The sequence below is a fragment of the Procambarus clarkii genome, chromosome 40 (genome assembly GCF_040958095.1).
Source record: "Procambarus clarkii isolate CNS0578487 chromosome 40, FALCON_Pclarkii_2.0, whole genome shotgun sequence".
In the NCBI taxonomy this organism is placed as follows: Eukaryota; Metazoa; Arthropoda; class Malacostraca; order Decapoda; family Cambaridae; genus Procambarus; species Procambarus clarkii.
Genome location: NC_091189.1, coordinates 4,247,028 through 4,269,147, shown reverse-complemented (window position 1 = coordinate 4,269,147; position 22,120 = coordinate 4,247,028). Strand labels below are relative to the sequence as shown.

General features: G+C 49.0%; 1 long non-coding RNA gene across 1 annotated transcript; it reads right to left on the bottom strand.

Moving 5' to 3' along the window:
- Positions 1 to 3,274: 3,274 nt before the first annotated feature.
- LOC138372914 (uncharacterized) lies at positions 3,275 to 10,067 on the bottom strand. Its single transcript, XR_011230973.1, has 2 exons — positions 10,018 to 10,067; positions 3,275 to 4,853 (listed from the first exon to the last, which is right to left on the bottom strand). It is a non-coding gene; the product is annotated as an uncharacterized lncRNA (long non-coding RNA).
- Between the last annotated feature and the right edge of the window lie 12,053 nt (positions 10,068 to 22,120).

The following is a 22,120-nucleotide window of genomic DNA, read 5'->3' as shown; positions in this document are numbered from 1 at the left end:
GGTCCTGGTGCACCTTCCCCTGGGGCAGTGATGGCTGGGTCCTGGTGCACCTTCCCCTGGGGCAGTGATGGCTGGGTCCTGGTGCACCTTCCCCTGGGGCAGTGATGGCTGGGTCCTGGTGCACCTGCCCCTGGGGCAGTGATGGCTGGGTCCTGGTGCACCTCCCCCCTGGGGCAGTGATGGCTGGGTCCTGGGGCAGTGATGGCTGGGTCCTGGTGCACCTGCCCCTGGGGCAGTGATGGCTGGGTCCTGGTGCACCTCCCCCTGGGGCAGTGATGGCTGGGTCCTGGTGCACCTGCCCCTGGGGCAGTGATGGCTGGGTCCTGGTGCACCTGCCCCTGGGGCAGTGATGGCTGGGTCCTGGTGCACCTTCCCCTGGGGCAGTGATGGCTGGGTCCTGGTGCACCTGCCCCTGGGGCAGTGATGGCTGGGTCCTGGTGCACCTTCCCCTGGGGCAGTGATGGCTGGGTCCTGGTGCACCTTCCCCTGGGGCAGTGATGGCTGGGTCCTGGTGCACCTTCCCCTGGGGCAGTGATGGCTGGGTCCTGGTGCACCTTCCCCTGGGGCAGTGATGGCTGGGTCCTGGTGCACCTCCCCCTGGGGCAGTGATGGCTGGGTCCTGGTGCACCTCCCCCTGGGGCAGTGATGGCTGGGTCCTGGTGCACCTCCCCCTGGGGCAGTGATGGCTGGGTCCTGGTGCACCTTCCCCTGGGGCAGTGATGGCTGGGTCCTGGTGCACCTCCCCCTGGGGCAGTGATGGCTGGGTCCTGGTGCACCTCCCCCTGGGGCAGTGATGGCTGGGTCCTGGTGCACCTCCCCCTGGGGCAGTGATGGCTGGGTCCTGGTGCACTTTCCTCTGGGGCAGTGATGGCTGGGTCCTGGTGCACCTCCCCCTGGGGCAGTGATGGCTGGGTCCTGGTGCACCTGCCCCCCCCCCCCTGGGGCAGTGATGGCTGGGTCCTGGAGCACCTTCCCCTGGGGCAGTGATGGCTGGGTCCTGGTGCACCTTCCCCTGGGGCAGTGATGGCTGAGAAATTATATGCTACACAGCGTATAGAGAATGGCAAGGTTAATAGGTTAATGAGATCATTCCTCGTTCCATTCCTCAATGTTCCATTCCTCAATATTGTGGCCACCTTCCTGTCAGCTGTGAGCTGTCATGCTCTTGTCAGCTGTCACTCCTGTCAGCTGTCAGCAGGCCGCTGATATCTGTCTCACTTAATTGGAGTGTTGTCTCAGCCAAGGAATCCGCGATGTTCTCAGATATGTTGTGGACTGAGCGAAGCCATGACTTATGATGAGGAACCTGCTAGACTTAGACTAGTGTCGTGCATAGTGTGGCTCACCGGTGTGGCTCACTAGTGTGGCTCACTGGTGTGGCTCACTAGTGTGGCTCACTGGTGTGGCTCACTGGTGTGGCTCACTGGTGTGGCTCACTAGTGTGGCTCACTGGTGTGGCTCACTGGTGTGGCTCACTAGTGTGGCTCACTGGTGTGGCTTACTGGTGTGGCTCACTGGTGTGGCTTACTGGTGAGGCTCACTAGTGTGGCTCACTGGTGTGGCTCACTGGTGTGGCTCACTGGTGTGGCTCACTGGTGTGGCTCACCGGTGTGGCTCACTGGTGTGGCTCACTAGTGTGGCTCACCGGTGTGGCTCACTAGTGTGGCTCACCGGTGTGGCTCACTAGTGTGGCTCACCGGTGTGGCTCACTAGTGTGGCTCACCGGTGTGGCTCACTAGTGTGGCTCACCGGTGTGGCTCACTAGTGTGGTTCACCGGTGTGGCTCACTGGTGTGGCTCACTGGTGTGGCTCACTAGTGTGGCTCACTGGTGTGGCTCACTAGTGTGGCTCACCGGTGTGGCTCACTAGTGTGGCTCACCGGTGTGGCTCACTAGTGTGGCTCACCGGTGTGGCTCACTAGTGTGGCTCACCGGTGTGGCTCACTAGTGTGGCTCACCGGTGTGGCTCACTAGTGTGGCTCACCGGTGTGGCTCACTAGTGTGGCTCACCGGTGTGGCTCACTAGTGTGGCTCACCGGTGTGGCTCACTGGTGTGGCTCACTAGTGTGGCTCACTGGTGTGGCTCACTAGTGTGGCTCACTGGTGTGGCTCACCGGTGTTGCTCACTAGTGTGGCTCACCGGTGTGGCTCACTAGTGTGGCTCACCGGTGTGGCTCACTAGTGTGGCTCACCGGTGTGGCTCACTAGTGTGGCTCACCGGTGTGGCTCACTAGTGTGGCTCACCGGTGTGGCTCACTGGTGTGGCTCACTGGTGTGGCTCACTGGTGTGGCTCACTGGTGTGGCTCACCGGTGTGGCTCACTGGTGTGGCTCACCGGTGTGGATCACTAGTGTGGCTCACTGGTGTGGCTCACTAGTGTGGCTCACTGGTGTTACTCACTGGTGTGGCTCACTGGTGTGGCTCACCGGTGTGGCTCACTAGTGTGGCTCACTGGTGTGGCTCACTGGTGAGGCTCACTGGTGTGGCTCACCGGTGTGGCTCACTGGTGTGGTTCACTGGTGAGGCTCACTGGTGTGGCTCACTGGTGTGGCTCACTAATGTGGCTCACTGGTGTGGCTCACTGGTGTGGCTCACCGGTGTGGCTCACTGGTGTGGTTCACTGGTGAGGCTCACTGGTGTGGCTCACTGGTGTGGCTCACTGGTGTGGCTCACCGGTGTGGCTCACTGGTGTGGCTCACTAGTGTGGCTCACTGGTGTGGCTCACTGGTGTTACTCACTGGTGTGGCTCACTGGTGTGGCTCACCGGTGTGGCTCACTAGTGTGGCTCACTGGTGTGGCTCACTGGTGAGGCTCACTGGTGTGGCTCACCGGTGTGGCTCACTGGTGTGGCTCACTGGTGTGGCTCACTGGTGTGGCTCACCGGTGAGCCACACCGTTGAGCCACATCAAACCAAAATGTCAGGGGGGAGCCAGGAGGCACCAAACATTCACGTGTCCACCTACGAAGCCTCTACATCTTTCCATAATCGTGGCAGCTTAGTTTATATTCAGCCAACAGTTTAGGAATTTGGAGACTTCGCAGCCTCGTAGTTAGTATGGTTATAGACAACCTCCTGGTTGTTCGGAGCTCATAAACTGTTTCATTAATACAAACTAAGCTAATTGAGGAGAGATGTACATGTTTCGTAAGTGGGCACTTAAGTGCTTGCTAAATCGTAGTTAGTGAAGTCTAGTACTTGAGCGAGGCGACGCCTGTGCCCGCCAGGAGGGTATGGCGAGGCTCTCTACTAGATTTTAAGGATATTAAAAAAGCATTACACAATAAACACATTTTATTAATAATAACAACTGTTATCTAGCTGAGCCTCAGTTGGCACAGACAATAAATACTCTGTTCACATCACGTGCGCCCTCGGGCGTGCAGCAGTACCACCAGCGGTTGTAACAGCTGCAGCAGTAGTAGTAGCAGCAGCAGCAGCAGCAGCAGCAGCAGCAGTAGGAACAGCAGGGAGGCAACCCAAAAGTGTTCACCTGGCCGTCCTCAAGGATCCCGGGCGTTTCACCTCTCGGGGATGAGGGGGCTATGAGGGACATATGGGAGTAAGGTCTCATTCCTCACAACTTGTAGCAACATGAGGTCCCCCTCGTCTTTCCTCTTCCTGTTCCTCACGCTTTTCCACCTACTCCTTCTGCCGCTTCCCCGCTTACACCTTGGGGGCAGGTGTTTAAAGACCCTTGAAACATTTCTGCACATGTTGCCTCCCGGTGAGGACACGCTTCAGTGACAGATGTTTCCCAGTTCCTCGTAGTAACGTGAGAGAGAGAGAGAGAAAGAGAGAGAGAGAGAGAGAGAGAGAGAGAGAGAGAGAGAGAGAGAGAGAGAGAGAGAGAGAGAGAGAGAGAGAGAGAGAGAGAGAGAGAGAGAGAGAGAGAGAGAGAGAGAGAGAGAGAGAGAGAGAGAGAGAGAGAGAGAGAGAGAGAGAGAGAGAGAGAGAGAGAGAGAGAGAGAGAGAGAGAGAGAGAGAGAGGAGAGACACATGTAATGTACTGAGATAAATGGATGGATTGAAGAGAAGAAAGGGTTTGTGATTAAAAGCCAATGGAATGAAAGGATTGACTGAAGTTTGGTGGGTGGATTGAAGAGGGACAATGAGAGGTGGCTTAATGGAAGGAGAATTGCGTTGGATAAGTGGAAAGGGCACTGGAATGGTTAAGGGGAATAGGTCTTAGTATGTATCAGTGGAAGGGGCTTTTGTGGGAAGAAATGAGAGGAGGCTTGGGATGCAGGGGACCGCGTGATCCTGGGATGGTTGAATGGAATGAGGACTGTGATAGACGAATGGAATGGAATTGAACGACACAGATGGCAACATTGCTGAAATACTGACTAGTGTACGATAACTTTATACTGACACAGTATGTGATGACCAACACAGCCCGGCCAGTGGCCAAATACTAGAGCCGCTACAATGAATTATGATGTAAATGATGACTAGACTTCAAGTGATGAATGCCACGCAACTATAAAGATGAAAAGGGATGAATAATGAGAACATAAGGATTCAAGAAGAGGGGGAGAGGGGGAGGTCTAAAGGCAGATAGGAGGGTTGGGGAATGGAACAGCAAAGGGAAAAGCGAACGGGTCGGGGTTGATGAGAGAACCCCCTATGGAACAGGGGTTAGCGTACTTGGGGAACTTTCTCACGCCCCGGATGAAGAAGCGGGCCTCCCTACAGGAGGGGCAGAAGGCGTGGCAGGAGTCGCGGGGGTAGCAGCAGGAGGGAAACTGCGGGCAGAGGACCAAGGCGTCCATGATGGCCGCCAGGCTGGCCACGGACACCAACACCGTGATCATCGCGCGGGTCCACTGCATCTCCAACCCTCACTAAAATCCTGTAAAGAAACGAGGCGAGGTGAGTGAAGGACAGGTCAAGGGAGTATAGCACTGTTGTTGTTGTTGTACATTCAGCTACTCGGGATAAAAGGTTCCAAGTAGCACGGGCTGTGGTGAGCCCGTAGTGGACTGACCTGGCACAGGAGCGGGGCTGTAACTCTGCGAGAGTAGCACTCTCTTATGGGCGTTCATATATCACGTTCACTCATCTCCTCATGGCTCATATATCACGTTCACTCCTCTCATCATGGTTCATATATCACATGCACTCATCTCATCATGGCTCATATATCACGTTCACTCCTCTCATCATGGCTCATATATCACATGCACTCATCTCATCATGGCTCATATATCACGTGCACTCATCTCCTCATGACTCATATATCACGTGCACTCATCTCCTCATGGCTCATATATCACGTGCACTCATCTCCTCATGGCTCATAACGTGCACTCATCTCACTCATCACGTGTTAACACCCGTGTTTCACTCACACATTTACTATCTGTACACATCCAACCCACAAATCTGAAAATAAAGTAATCGACAACATTTCGGTCCGTGATAATGGTCCTGGACGGACCGAAACGTCGTCGATATCTTTATTTTTAGATGGGTGGGTTATCTAATTTCCATCGCCATTATCGTGACATTGTCTATATTTACCTGCGCCTACTACTTCTCGCTAGATTTATCGTCCTCGTTATTTTTCATTCGTTCGTTCCTCGGAATTCTGTGTAACATTGTGTGTTTTATTTACACATTACCCTACATGCTTGAGTTTTAAAATTACTCGTGCGGCAACATTGAAATATAAGGCACACCCAGGTGAGTTCTGCGGATTTGCCCCTCAGGTGTGGTGAGGCGCCCCTGTGAGGTGCCCCTGTGAGGCGCCCCTGTGAGGTGCCCCTGTGAGGCGCCCCTGTGAGGTGCCCCTGCACCGTCGGCGACAGCTGCAGGCAGCGGGAGTCACCCTCGTCCCTCACGGGGACACCAGAAGAACGGTAAAACACTCAACAGTCTAACTTCCTTGAGCAACGGAAGACAAGGCATTTCCTCGTGCTGCTTCAGGAGGTTTTCTCCCTGATCCCCCCCCCCTTCTACCGCCACTACAGTACACACGGAAGGTCTCCAGTACCTCTGTACTGTGTCACAAGGAACGCCGTCGCCGCCTCCACTGCGAGGCTCGAGACTGTCTTAGCCCCCCTCTCTGACTTTCGCTGCTGCACCAGCTCACCCACACCTTGCAAACGGAACGAAGTTCCCCGTGGCTCCACCCCCTTCCACTGCTACAGGAGCCGCCACACCTTGCTAGACTGACCAGCTGGATTGTGGGAGAGTGGAGCACCTGGCTGAGGAGCCCCGCGGGGTCCTCCCACCACCGCGGGGTCCTCTCAGCACCGCGGGGTCCTGCCACCACCGCGGGGTCCTCCCAGCACCGCGGGGTCCTCCCAGCACCGCGGGGTCCTCCCAGCACCGCGGGGTCCTCCCAGCACCGCGGGGTCCTCCCAGCACCGCGCGTGTCAGCGGGCCGACAATTAGCGCCGCTGTATGGTTCCTCACGCTTTCTCGCCACATCCTGAACCGTATTCTAAACGAGGAGTTCTCGCCGTGTTCTTATCTTGGGTAAAGTAAGCTAACCAGTTGAGAAATGTGTGACGTCAGCAGATGTAATAGCTTGGCAACAGTGTTTGTCGTTATGCTCTCTTCACTTGGTGCTCGTGAGACCTGCCAGTCTGGGGGAGGCTGGTTGGCTTGTGAACCAGAGGCCGGCGTCATTATTATTCAAATATGCATAATGTATAGTGCATGACTGAGCATTTGATGCTCACATTCTTGTCTTTTCGACTGAGAAGCTTGTGATTCTTGTGTAGATAAGGACATTTTGGGTTTACGCAAAATTATAAAAAATGTTTTGTATATAACATTTTAGGGATAACACTTTAAATATAAATATTGTTTTGAATATTTTGTTACATCTTCAGCTAGGGTAGAGTACCGTGGGTGAGACCAGCGTCGGGACGCGTACAGAGCCCTCGTAATGTACTCCTTGACAAGAGTCTGAGACCAGCTCACTATCTACACCCTAGTTTAAATTTCCGCGCTCTGGTTAATTTTGTCTGTCTTTCCTCTCTTTGTTCATCGCAAATAGCCTTATGTTAGTTTGGCATTGTTATTGTTAGTTTCACTGGTATGTTCCCGCCAGTAACAGGAGCGACGGGGCAGTGTACCACGACACTGTCTTGGGGCAGTCACTATGTGCCGGTCGTCTATGTGGCAGTCACTATGTAAGGGAGCCGGTCGGCCAAACGGACAGCACGCTGGACTTGTGATCCTGTGGTCCTGAGTTCGATCCCAGGCGCCGGCGAGAAACAATGGGCAGAGTTTCTTTCACCCTATGCCCCTGTTACCTAGTAGTAAAATAGGTACCTGGGTGTTAGTCAGCTGTCACGGGCTGCTTCCTGGGGGTGGAGGCCTGGTCGAGGACCGGGCCGCGGGGACACTAAAAAGCCCCGAAATCATCTCAAGATAACCTCAAAATGTTCTTTCTTTTTTGGTCTTAATTTAATTTGACTTCCGCCTTCTGCCCTTGTCCGTGTTGCTCCATGGTTGGAATACATTTCATAAAGAGTATACCATTCCTGGGCACCAGTTACGGGGAAGGTTGAGGCGGTGAAGGACGGGCGGAGGGAGCAGGAAGGGTCCCGGCCGCGTCCCATTAAGCTGCCCATACAGTATGTTACGGGAGAGAAAGTGTGTATGGCCCAGGTCTTGGACGCCCTCCTTTACATAACAATGTTGTGCCCCGCGGCCGTCTTTACTGCCCTTGTGTGAAGCGTCTGGGTGGTAGAGAGCACAGTGTACACGCTGACCCCCCCCCCTGCTCCCTCGTCTGGGCTTACTCTACACCATTCTTCATCTCTTACCGTTTATATTGTTGGTGTCAGCACATACACGTAATGAGAGAGCACAGACTACATGGCGATGCTGTTATAAAAGGAGGAATACAGGTGTATGTGGTGGGAGAGGTTGAGAGAGTGAGAGACATTACTAACAACCAGAGGAGGCTGGCAGCACAACACGCTACAAGTACTCGCATAAATAATCAATGGCGTTCAAATAGAGAGATTATTAGTAGGAGGGAATATGTGCGTATCGGTGGGGGGCGGGGGGGGGGGGGGGCTCAGCGGCCACATACTTAGTGTTAGCTAAGAGTGAAAGTGTAAACATAGAGAGTGATGGGTGTGTGAATCCATCACTAGCCTTCTACACCACCACCATCACCAGCCCTCTACACCACCACCACCACCACCAGCCCTCTACATCACCATCACCACCAGCCCTCTACACCACCACCACCACCACCAGCCCTCTACATCACCATCACCACCAGCCCTCTACACCACCACCACCACCACCAGCCCTCTACACCACCATCACCAGCCCTCTACACCACCATCAGCACCACCACCAGCCCTCTACATCACCATCACCACCAGCCCTCTACACCACCATCACCAGCCCTCTACACCACCACCACCAGCCCTCTACACCACCACCACCACCAGCCCTCTACACCACCACCACCACCACCACCAGCCCTCTACATCACCATCACCACCAGCCCTCTACACCACCACCACCAGCCCTCTACATCACCACCACCACCAGCCCTCTACATCACCATCACCACCAGCCCTCTACACCACCATCACCAGCCCTCTACACCACCACCACCAGCCCTCTACACCACCACCACCACCAGCCCTCTACACCACCACCACCACCAGCCCTCTACATCACCACCACCAACAGCCCTCTACATCACCATCACCACCAGCCCTCAACACCACCACCACCACCAGCCCTCTACATCACCATCACCACCAGCCCTCAACACCACCACCACCACCAGCCCTCTACACCAACACCACCACCACCACCAGCAGCCCTCTACACCACCACCAGCCCTCAACACCACCACCACCACCAGCCCTCAACACCACCACCACCACCAGCCCTCAACACCACCACCACCACCAGCCCTCTACACCACCACCACCACCAGCCCTCTACACCACCATCACCAGCCCTCTACACCACCATCACCACCACCACCAGCCCTCTACATCACCATCACCACCAGCCCTCAACACCACCACCACCACCAGCCCTCAACACCACCACCACCACCAGCCCTCTACATCACCATCACCACCAGCCCTCAACACCACCACCACCACCAGCCCTCTACACCAACACCACCACCACCACCACCACCACCAGCAGCCCTCTACACCACCACCACCAGCCCTCTACACCACTACCACCACCAACAGCCCTCTACACCACCAGCCCTCTACACCACCACCACCAGCCCTCTACACCACTACCACCACCAACAGCCCTCTACACCACCATCACCACCAGCCCTCTACACCACCACCACCAGCCCTCTACACCACTACCACTACCAACAGCCCTCTACACCACCATCACCAGCCCTCTACACCACCACCACCAGCCCTCTACACCACTACCACTACCAACAGCCCTCTACACCACCATCACCACCAGCCCTCTACACCACCACCACCAGCCCTCTACACCACTACCACTACCAACAGCCCTCTACACCACCATCACCAGCCCTCTACACCACCACCACCAGCCCTCTACACCACTACCACTACCAACAGCCCTCTACACCACCATCACCACCAGCCCTCTACACCACCACCACCAGCCCTCTACACCACTACCACTACCAACAGCCCTCTACACCACCACCACCAGCCCTCTACACCACTACCACTACCAACAGCCAACAGCCCTCTACACCACCATCACCACCAGCCCTCTACACCACCACCACCAGCCCTCTACACCACCACCACCACCAGGCCTCTACACCAACACCACCACCACCACCAGCAACCCTCTACACCACCACCACCAGCCCTCTACACCACTACCACCACCAACAGCCCTCTACACCACCATCACCACCAGCCCTCTACACCACCACCACCAGCCCTCTCCACCACCACCACCAGCCCTCTCCACCACCACCACCAGCCCTCTCCACCACCACCACCAGCAGTCAAGTCATTTTCTGTAACACGATAAAAATGTTTATTTTCAGTAAGAGCACCCACCTTAGAGGCTAGAGTGAGGAGATGTGTCGTCCCAAGGTGCAGGATATGAGAGTGTAATGCTAGGCTGTCATCCACCCCGCTATATACCTCCCACTACCCTACACTCCAGGTGCCAACACAACAATTACCATATCTCTCCCGGCGTCTCCCACACTCTTGTAATCGCCAAAACCATTTCCTTGTCTCTCATTGGAAAATGTTGGCGTACCGTAGACGATGTTTGACGGCCTGGTTCTGCTGAGACAAGTGGTGGAGTTGAGGAGACTAGCTCTATGGAAGCCCAACCTGAGGTGGCCGTGGTTAGGCCATGTACTTCCTCGCTTCAGTAAACAAAGTCCGGCAGCCTGAAGCCAGTTGAGGATCAGTCACTGGGAAGCTTAACACAGGCTAAACTTAACCAAACTTAATATTATTTAACAATTATTGAATACGAATTATTCTGGTTATGGAGTAACTAGATTCATTTGAGCCAGCAATAAACCACAGGCTGGCAAATGGCAAACATTCAATACAGACAAACTGGTACAGATTTATGCACAGCTTAGATCAGGCAGGGATGGTATACGTGTCTGGGAACACTGAACACTGTACGGAGCTTTTGTAAGGACAGTCAAATATTTTGAAGTGAGGTAAGCATTAAAAATCATTTGTATAATTTCTTTTGAAATTAGTTGTCATCATTTTAATCTTTTTTGTTCTGGAGAACACAAGGAAAGGCGCGAGAATCCTGCGGTCGTAAACACTGATTGTAATGGCACATTGTGGGGGTACAACAGGAAGGAAATAAACGCGAGGAGCTGCGACAACACAAAGCAATATGCATGTTAGAGCCTTGTAGGAGGTGTGTGTGTGTGTGTGTGTGTGTGTGTGTGTGTGTGTGTGTGTGTGTGTGTGTGTGTGTGTGTGTGTGTGTGTGTGTGTGTGTGTGTGTGTGTGTGTGTGTGTGTGTGTGTGTGTGAGGACACTTCAAATATCGTTGCCAACCAAGAGTGGTGGAAACGGATACAAGTCACATCGAACACAAGTCAACGTTTCCCACATCCTGACTTGGCTTCATTGGAAGCTTCAGGGCTCCTCGAGGATTCAGTTGAATCCCAGGTTTCATTCCTTTTGGAGCATGACGTTGTTAAGTCATGTGCTTGGGAGTACCCAGTGTGCAGGTTCGAATCCTGATCATGACTCCAATTGCTTTTCGCAGATTCCTCACGTGACTGAGATTTCATTGTGCATAAATGTATGAGAAAATACAGATGGTATACACGCAGTCCGCTAACATTAATGAACCAGCCCGTCCTCTCCAGCGTTCACAACGTCACTAAACTGATGTGCTACATTATCTGAACCTAGCCTAACCCCAGGACCCACAAATAGAAAACAGAACATCGTGTCAAATTTGCGCTCCGCTATGTTTTTAGATCAGTTTTTTTTTCCCCTTTATGGATTTATACGTCAAAATGCGATGCAGCATAACAGAGGACGGGTCGGATGCGCGCGTCCTTGCGGCGCCGTGCAGCCTCATGGTGAGTTGACAAATAGTTGAATGTCAATAAAATCGTCGGGTCCATGGTTCGAGCCCCATACACCCCCAGGTGAATGGAAAGTTCAATGTCAGTGTCCACTTTAGAGATTTTGAATTTGATAACTTGAGCATAAATTTTGACCGCCAAATTTTGATTAGTAATGGACTCTGAAGTAGCACACAGTAACTTAGAATCTAATTCATTCAGCCACCAGTTGAAAGCCGAAATTTAATAAATAAGGTTGAAATTACTAGAGTAAAAGCTGGTCTAATAACCCTTGAACTTTTGTATTCTGAAGATATGTCTAAGAAACATTATTATTATTATTATTATTATTATTATTATTATTATTATTATTATTATTATTATTATTATTATTATTATTATTATTATTATTAAATCTGAACGCTCTAGCCTATCTGATTTTCAGAAATTTGCAAATATTTGTATGTTTGTGCAAATATATGATATAATTTGTGCAAAATGATATAAGTTTCATTAATGTGTTCCTCTCCTACAAGTCTAACGCTTTTAGGATTACTGTACTACAAATAAACTATTAACACAAACCAGAAATCTCTAATCGTTATCTTAAGTTTTGATTACAACTGTGAATGATGAGAATATGTTTATGATTTCCTGTTGCTGGGGACCAGAAGCTCGTTAGGCTTGTTGAGGTCCCCCTTAGCCAACCACTAACCTTCCTCAGGATGTAACTCAACACTTGTCTAACTCCTGGACACCTGCCCGGGACTCTAACGCGGGTCCATCTGGTTGTGAGCCGACTGCCCAGATCACTACATAACTTTACACGTCAGTGTTAACGGTGACCAATGAGTCTTCAGCGATGACACTGATCTTGTGAGACGATGTGATAGTTGTCCTCGTACACCTGCAGACACCAGCACTAAAGAGCTCCTTCAACACCTGCAGGCACCAGCACTAAAGAGCTCCTTCAACACCTGCAGGCACCAGCACTAAAGAGCTCCTTCAACACCTGCAGGCACCAGCACTAAAGAGCTCCTTCAACACCTGCAGGCACCAGCACTAAAGAGCTCCTTCAACACCTGCAGGCACCAGCACTAAAGAGCTCCTTCAACACCTGCAGGCACCAGCACTAAAGAGCTCCTTCAACACCCGCAGGCACCAGCACTAAAGAGCTCCTTCAACACCTGCAGGCACCAGCACTAAAGAGCTCCTTCAACACCTGCAGGCACCAGCACTAAAGAGCTCCTTCAACACCTGCAGGTACCATCAACAATGTAACCATCTATAGTACACTTGCTCATCCTTATCACTGTAACAATCTTCACTACCAGGGCACTGCCAGGTTTTCCATGCACAACCATCATCACTTCCTTTTCATCTCACCATCTTTCCCTACCTTACACAGAGGTTGGGGGGGGGCGGGGAGTGCATGGGGATCGACCAGGCCTGTGACCATCCTCGACCACTTACCTGTCACACTGCAAAGTTGGATGAGGCTACCCCTAAGTGACAGAACCTCCAGCCTCAAACAGAAACGAGACAGATAAACATTCTGTTTTTTGTTAGATATAGATATACAGAGTTGTATTTTGTCCTGGACTATATATTAATTAAGCTCACACTGGGTTCTTAAATCCTATTTTAATATACAGTTTGGTTAAGTTAGGGAGGTCTTAGTGGCGTATATTTATTTCTAGAAGGCTACGTGGGTGGAGCGTTGAGAGGTGCGCTTCCAGCAGCCCCAGAGCGGGTAGGTGGAATGTTACACCGATGGTTGATAACTAGGGTGACGCCCGCCGCCCGTCGCCCACCCCCGCCCGCCGCCCGTCTCCTGCCCACCGCCCGCCGCCCACCGTCTCCGCCCACCCCTCCACCTATCTCCCACCCCGCTGCTTGTAACTCTTCCAGTAAAGAATCACTCTTTTTTTATCTTTTTCTTCTGTCCCTGAAGATAAGAGGTGAGACCCGAGGCTGCAAAAAAAGGATAAACTTCCCGGAACTTGCGGGTGTTGTCCCCTTGTGGCAGAATTGTAAACTTGTCCTTATTGTAACACGTTGTTGAAAGTTGGTGTGGCCCAGAGTACTGTCCGGCCTGTACTCCGGTACTGTGGGGTACAGCCCGGCCTGTACTCCGGTACTGTGGGGTACAACCCGGCCTGTACTCCGGTACTGTGGGGTACAACCCGGCCTGTACTCCGGTACTGTGGGGTACAGCCCGGCCTGTACTCCGGTACTCGGGAGTACGTCCCACACCGGCTAACTTGACATGTTTCAGAGGAACTGAAATATTTCTGGATGTAACGGGGAGTGGCGGTAGTACAGTCGGGTTCGTTCTCTCCTCACAATCAAGAATCCCGGGCGGGACAGAAGTGGTTGGGCGCGTTTGCTCAGCCTCGTTGGCCTAAGTCCTAGGGGGGGGGGACTAATTAGACCCCGCTCAATACGCTTAAATACGGGGTTTCCAGTCTCCCATCAACGGTACTAATAATAATAATAATAATAATAATAATAATAATAATAATAATAATAATAATAATAATAATAATAATAATAATAATAATAATATTTTTTATTAAGGTAAGAGTACATACATAGAAAATTAGTTACAAGCAGAATGTTGGATTTCTAGATATAGCTTGTATATACTATGTCTAAACCCACCAATAAGCACAGCAAACATATTGTTGTACTGGGTGACACAAGCCCAGTCCGACCCAGGAAGCAGCCCGTGCCAGCTGTCTTAATCCCAGGTACTGTACCTATTTACTGCTAGGTAACAGAGGCATCAAGGTGAAAGAAACTCTGCTCATTTGTTTCCGCCTCCACCGGGGATCGAACCCGGATTCTCAGGACTCCGAAGCGTTGTCCACTCAGCTGTCAGGCCCTCTCAAGATAGCATCTGCAGCACCACCATTAACCGCAGTTGTGCTCCCAAGCTCCTACCGTCTGTTTATACTCTCACTTTCTGTTTCCGCCTCCCCCTCCCCCACACACCCTGCATTCCCACCCCTCCCTTTCTCCCCTCCACCTCCCCATCCCCCATGCCATCCCCCCCCCCATCATCATCCCCCCCCCCTCCTACCCTCCAAGCCACCTCAACCCTCCCTGCCCCCCCCCTTCCATGGATTCTTAAATAACAGCTCACATCATGGTTTTATTAGAACTGTGACATGACATATCCATAATATGGGGCAGCAAAAATGTCCTTATATATGTATTATACCTGAGACTTTATTATCTCCTTATCAACGTGCCATTTAAAGGTCTTATTAATTACAATAAAATGACATGTGATTGGGCAAGACGTTGTGAGCACAGTTTGCTTGTCAGGAGCAGCGAGTGGTGATGAAGGAAGGTGTGACTGGACGGAGGGTGGAGGACTACCCGGCGGGCGTGGATGAGACGGGCGGCGGGCGGGAGACGGGCAGCGGGCGGCGGGCGGGCGGGTGGCACCTGCAGGGGGTCCTCTTCGTCCACACACGCCACACTGTGTATACGACACAGGCACCGTAATGGCCCAAACACTCTGAACATGGTCTCGACTTGAGTCATGGTCCAGGACGGACCGAAACGGCGTCGTCGCTTCATTTTCTAGTGTGTGGATTGGTCAACATACTTCAGCCACGTTATTGTGACTCGTCGCCTCTCACAGGTCCGTCATGAAAACATTGGAAGGAAAGGTCACATCAGAAGCAGTCTTATGTGAACTAGAGTGGCATAGTGGTGAGGGGGACCTAGGCGTAGTGGTGCTACGTGTGGTCAGAGGGAAAATTCAGGTATCTATATTTTCTCAGCAAGCAAATGTAATTTTGTCATTATCCACACACACACACACACACACACACACACACACACACACACACACACACACACACACACACACACACACACACACACACACACACACACACACACACACACACACACGCACGCACGCAGGGGCCTCACGGCTGAGTGGAAAGCGCTCTGAGGTCGTAGTTCTAAGGGCCCGGGTTCTATTCCCGGCCGATGCGGAAACAAATGGACAGAGTTTCTTTCACTCTGATAGGTGAAAGGTTTCTTTCTGGTCAAGATCCTAGAATTTCTTTCACCCTGATTCTTTCAATGCTAGGTGTTCACCTAGTTAGCTGATATCACAACTTCTAATGCTAGGTGTTCACCTATTGAATAGGTACCAGGGAGTTAAATGCTTCCTGGGGACATGTGTGTGTGTGTGTGTGTTAGAGATAAATAAATGTAGTACACATAATAGAGGAAAAATAGATCGGTTAGAAAAGCGGGGCCCAAGAGCTAAAAGATTGCTTCTGCAGGCACAAATAGTAAATATATATACACTCTATGTCTCTCTCTACCTCCGTCTTTTTCTTTGTTGCTGCTGTAAGAACATGGAACGATGGTACGTGTTCTTAAGAACGAGCACCAGACTGTTGTTGTTAAAGATTCGCTACATGGAACAAAAAGTTCCAAGTAGCACGGGCTATGGTGAGCCCGTGAGCACCAGACGTTCCTCCTCGTCTTAAGGGACGTCATTACGCCACGAACAAGGCAGTTCTGGTGTAACAACACAAGACTCCACAAACTGTCTTGAGATTTATTTTCCTTAATACGTCGGTCTTTCTTCCTTTAAAACGATGATAAATAATTTCCTTAACGAAGGAAGGCCATTAGTGTCCGCTGGTAGACGTGATGCATCACTGGACAAGACGGATAAAAACGTGTTGTTGGAGTGGTCCAGAGGGGCGGTGGCGGGACCGGGGGTCGAGGCTCCCGGGGGGGGGGGGCGAGGCTCCCGGGGGGTCGAGGCTCCCGGGGGGGGGGTCGAGGCTCCCGGGGGGGGGGGTCGAGGCTCCCGGGGGGGTCGAGGCTCCCGGGGGGTCGAGGCTCCCGGGGGGGGTCGAGGCTCCCGGGGGGGGGGTCGAGCCTCCCGGGGGGGTCGAGGCTCCCGGGGCTGGCTGCCGCCTCTACTGGACTCTGACGTTGACGTCTTTGCACCAGACTAAACATAGTATTTATAATTTTACATATAATTTTACACGGCGTAAATTATAGATTCATAGTTGGCAAGATTTGTGATAAATGTTAAGTTATGTTAATGATCATGTGATGACCAGACCACATACTAGATGATGAAGAGACGACGACGACGTTTCGGTTCGTCCTGGACACACAAATCGACTTGATAATGGTCCAGGACGGACCGAAACGTCGTCGTCTCCTCGTCTTCTGGTGTGTGGTCTGGTCGTCATATCTTCAGTCACGTTATTGTGACTCGTCTCTACCAGTACTCAAAATGTACTACGTTCAAGCGGTTAGGTCCCTCATTGACTATGATGCGCCTGTTCTTACATCCCTCAGTGATAACCAATGGGAGACTCTGCAAGTGTTTCAATGTGATGCTCTCAGAACAATGCTGGGAGCACCGATATGGACGCGTCGAGAGAATCTAAGAATGGAAACCAACTTACCAGCCTTAGAAAACAGGATCAAACAAAGAATAGCCACCACAACAGCAAAACTTGTTGGAACCACCGCCAGACTGTCAAGTAGCTTAGAATTCACTTCAAAAATAATCTACCACTTACAGGCTATTCATTCCCGCGTCACCCAAGATCAATCAATCATCAATCAATCAATCCTGTCTCCTAAGTTACAGCCCCGCTCCTGTGGCAGGTAAGTCCACTACGGGCTCACCACAGCCCGTGCTACTTGGAACTTCTTGTTCCCAGTAGCTGAATCTCAAACAACAACATCCTGTCTCTTGTCATCCACACTTCCGTGGAAATAAACTAGGTGAACGGAATGTTTATTTCCACGGAAGGGTGGATGACAATTTATATTCGTAAAATACCTACTTATCGCTATCAGAGAAATGTTAAGAAATGTCAATAATAATGAATAGTGATAGCGTTCCCATCACCAGGTCACGAATGAACCCTTCCGGCATACCTAGTGTTCTCCTGGCCGGTCCAGCCATGCTGCCCAGCTCCCGGCAACGGACGCCGACGTGCGCCGGGTTACATAAACAGTACTGGCACCGCCCGGCAGGAAGCGTAGCAGGCTGCTCACCTTGTGGGAGGGAAGGGTCGCAGGGAGGGGAAAGGACGAGGACGGCAGTTGAGAAACGAGAAGAATTGAGGGACAAGAGGGGTTGTTGTTGTTTTAGGTTCAATTACTGGGAACAAAAAGTTCCAAGTTTCCTGCCCGAAACGCTGCGCGTACTAGTGGCTTTACAAGAGTGTAATTACTGTACTATGTTATGTATTCTCACAAACCCAATGTACTTTCTTGTATATAAATAAATAAATAAATAAAATAAATAAGTAGCATGGGTTATGGTGAGCCCGTAGAGGACTTACCTGGCACAGGAGCGGGGCTGTAACTGTGACAAGAAGGGTGGGATGATGATTAATTATCTCTGGCTTTGCAACAAGGAGGTGGAGGGGTGGGATGGGAGGGACAGAATGGACAAGAGTAACAAGACAGAATGGGAGGGAGCAGAAGTGACGGGAAGGAAAAGCTGTGCTAGAAGATGAAGACGGTGCGTTCTCCAGCCTGATGTTGCGGTCAGTGTTTACGTTGCAACACTCCAGTTGAGTGTTGTGTGGCCGTGGATCCGGATGAGTTGGCTGCTGTTGTTGACTGTGTGGCTTAGTACGGCCAGCTGAACACTATTCCGCTGACGTCTTTCTTCAACGTGTGTACAGAATACAACACTTAAGATTGTACATTGTTAAGCCACGGGGTATATTTTATTCCTGATCCATATGTCCAGGTTATTGATAAGACTAAGGTTAGGATAAAACAGGTTAACATAATTAAGGTGAGAGTAGGAAGTTAAGGTAAGGTGGTTAGGATAAGATCCTCATTATCATCATCAATTTATATCAATTCCCCCCAAGCACCGCCAACCGTTCTGCTTTCATAATAATGATAATAATTTATTGTGTCGGGGGACAGGAAGCCAGAATGTATTCATATACTTTAGGCTTTTATCGAGACACCAGCCCCTCCCTGGGTCGAATTACTGACCCCGCCCAGGATGCAACCCCTCAACAAGTTGATTAACTCCTGAGTACCTCCTCACTGCTAGGTGAACAGGTGTCATTAAGGTTAAAGAAATGTGCCAACCATTTCTGCCGATTCGAACCCGTAATACTCGATTGTGCGTCGAGAACGAACCCGACTGTACTTCCGGGAACCCTCAAACTTATCGTCTACCTAATAATTGATATTTTTCCATTTCTTGTCTCACCATCCAGTCAATGATACTTTTGCTTCTCTGTTGACCTTTCCTTCTCGCTTTATATTCAACCTTCAGTCTACGATTCCGACTTCTTCGTCCTTGCATAATGTTTCGTCAACATTTCCGGCTTCTTGATAGAATGTGCAAAATAGTCCCAAAATAGAGTTGAAGAGGAGCACCTCTAATGGGTGCCTGGTCAACCGTGCTACGTACGGAACCTATGTTAGGATGTGAGCACCAATTAAACATCCTAACTAATCAGACTGGCAAACAATGGATACATAGACTGGGCCGTGGAAGCACTGATCCTCAGGACAACAAGTCACAATAACGTGGCTGAAAATTAGACATCCAACCAACAATTTTAAAGATAGAGGAAGTGACGTTTTGGTCCGTCCTGGACCAAAACGTCCTGGACGGACCAAAGAGTGGTAAATATCAAGAACAATGAGTTGTCATTACACAACTTAATAATGGTCTAAATCGGACCGAAACGTCGCCAATTACTTTCAGATTTGCGGGGTTGGGTGTCTGCTGATCCTCTGAAACAAAAGGTGCTGTAGCACAGTGGTCTACGTCCTCGCAGTAAATAGGTATTCGGTAGTTTGGCAATAACTGTTGGTGGGGGGGGGTTGCATCCTGGGGAAGGTCAGTAGTTGTCCTAGGTGGGAACCTCGATTAACCCAAGTACAAGCTTCCCGTCCTCCGACAACGGGAAATATACTTGTTCCATGACCATTGCAGATCTCACTAGACTTGTCTCTGGCATACCGGTTACTTGACCCTTGCAGCAAACTTGCCATGCAACTTCACCTTTGTCATCTGGCTCCTCGACATGTCCCCCCCCCCCTCCCTCCCCTTGAGTAGTTTGTTGTATTTATAAATTCGAGTTTGCTCCTTTAGTTATATGACAAGTCGCCAGCTTCCTGTCCCCGTCAAGGCCATTAGATTATGATCCTCAGATAAAGTCAAGCAAAAAAATATCCACAATCCAGTGTTGGTTAAATACAATACTGTATATAGTACTGCTTCTCGAAAGCTGTGTCCAACAGCCTGGTCGACCAGTCTAGCAACAGGTCTGGTCGACGACTGGGCCGCAGAACACTAAGCCCCGAAAACACCTCAGGGTAAACTCCCCACTTAAAATTGAAATGAAATTATATTTATTAAATATAAATGTAAATGAATATAAATTCGTAATTATATAGGAAGATATTTAAGCGGAAGGATTTTACCGCTTAAATCCTTCTGACCACTCTAAGCTAATCTATACCTTTTTCTGGTTAATTCTTTCCCAAGGAGATGGTGGTTAGGATCTAGTGTCTGCCTCCACTCTTCCTTTGTGATTTCTTTCAGTCAGGTGTTGACAAAGGCCCAGATCGGCCAAAACATTCATCTCTCTTTCCCATTTCTCTGTGGATTTTCCGCATACAAATGATCAGTGTTTAGTGATCGTCAATTGCATGCATGCATGCATATATATATATATATATATATATATATATATGTCGTACCTAGTAGCCAGAACTCACTTCTCAGCCTACTATTCAAGGCCCGATTTGCCTAATAAGCCAAGTTTTCCTGAATTAATATATTTACTATAATTTTTTTCTTATGAAATGATAAAGCAACCATTTTCTCTATGTATGAGGTCAATTTTTTTTTTATTGGAGTTAAAATTAACGTAGATATGTGCCCGAACCTAACCAACCCTACCTAACCTAACCTAACCTATATTTATAGGTAAGGTTAGGTTAGGTAGCCAAAAAAAGCTAGGTTAGGTTAGGTTAGGTAGGTTAGGTAGACGAAAAAACATTAATTCATGAAAACTTGGCTTATTAGGCAAATCCGGCCTTGAATAGTAGGCTGAGAAGTGCGTTCTGGCTATTAGGTACGACATATATATATATATATATATATATATATATATATATATATATATATATATATATATATATATATATATAATATATATATATATATATATATATATATATATATATATATATATATATATATATATATATATATATATATATATATATATATATATATATATATATATATATATATATATATATATATATATATATATATATATATATATATATGTCGTACCTAGTAGCCAGAATGCACTTCTAGGCCTAATATGCAAGGCCCAATTTGCCTAATAAGCCAAGTTTTCATGAATTAATTGTTTTTCGACTACCTAACCTAACTTTTTCTGCTACCTAACCTAACCTAACCTATAAAGACAGGTTAGGTGAGGTTAGGTAGGGTTGGTTAGGTTCGGTCATATATCTACGTTAATTTTAACTCCAATAAAAAAAAATTACCTCATACATAATGAAATGGGTAGCTTTGTCATTTCATAAGAAAAAAATTAGAGAAAATATATTAATTCAGTAAAACTTGGCTTATTAGGCAAATCGGGCCTTGCATAGTAGGCTGAGAAGTGCGTTCTGGCTACTAGGTACGACATATATATATATATATATATATATATATATATATATATATATATATATATATATATATATATATATATATATATATATATATATATATATATATATGTCGTACCTAGTAGCCAGAACTCACTTCTCAGCCTACTATGCAAGGCCCGATTTGCCTAATAAGCCAAGTTTTCATGAATTAATGTTTTTTCGTCTACCTAACCTACCTAACCTAACCTAGCTTTTTTTGGCTACCTAACCTAACCTTACCTATATATATAGGTTAGGTTAGGTTAGGTAGGGTTGGTTAGGTTCGGTCATATATCTACGTTAATTTTAACTCCAATAAAAAAAAATTGACCTCATACATAGTGAAAAGGGTAGCTTTATCATTTCATAAGAAAAAAATGATAGTAAATATATTAATTCAGGAAAACTTGGCTTATTAGGCAAATCGGGCCTTGAATAGTAGGCTGAGAAGTGAGTTCTGGCTACTAGGTACGACATATATATATATATATATATATATATATATATATATATATATGTCGTACCTAGTAGCCAGAACACACTTCTCAGCCTACTATGCAAGGCCCAATTTGCCTAATAAGCCAAGTTTTCATGAACTAATGTTTTTTCGACTACCTAACCTAACCTAACCTAACTTTTTCGGCTACCTAACCTAACCTAACCTATAAAGATAGGTTAGGTTAGGTTAGGTAGGGTTGGTTAGGTTCGGTCATATATCTACGTTAATTTTAACTGCAATAAATAAAATTGACCTCATACATAATGAAATGGGTAGCTTTATCATTTCATAAGAAAAAAAATATTAATTCAGGAAAACTTGGCTTATTAGGCAAATCGGGCCTTGCATAGTAGGCTGAGAAGTGCGT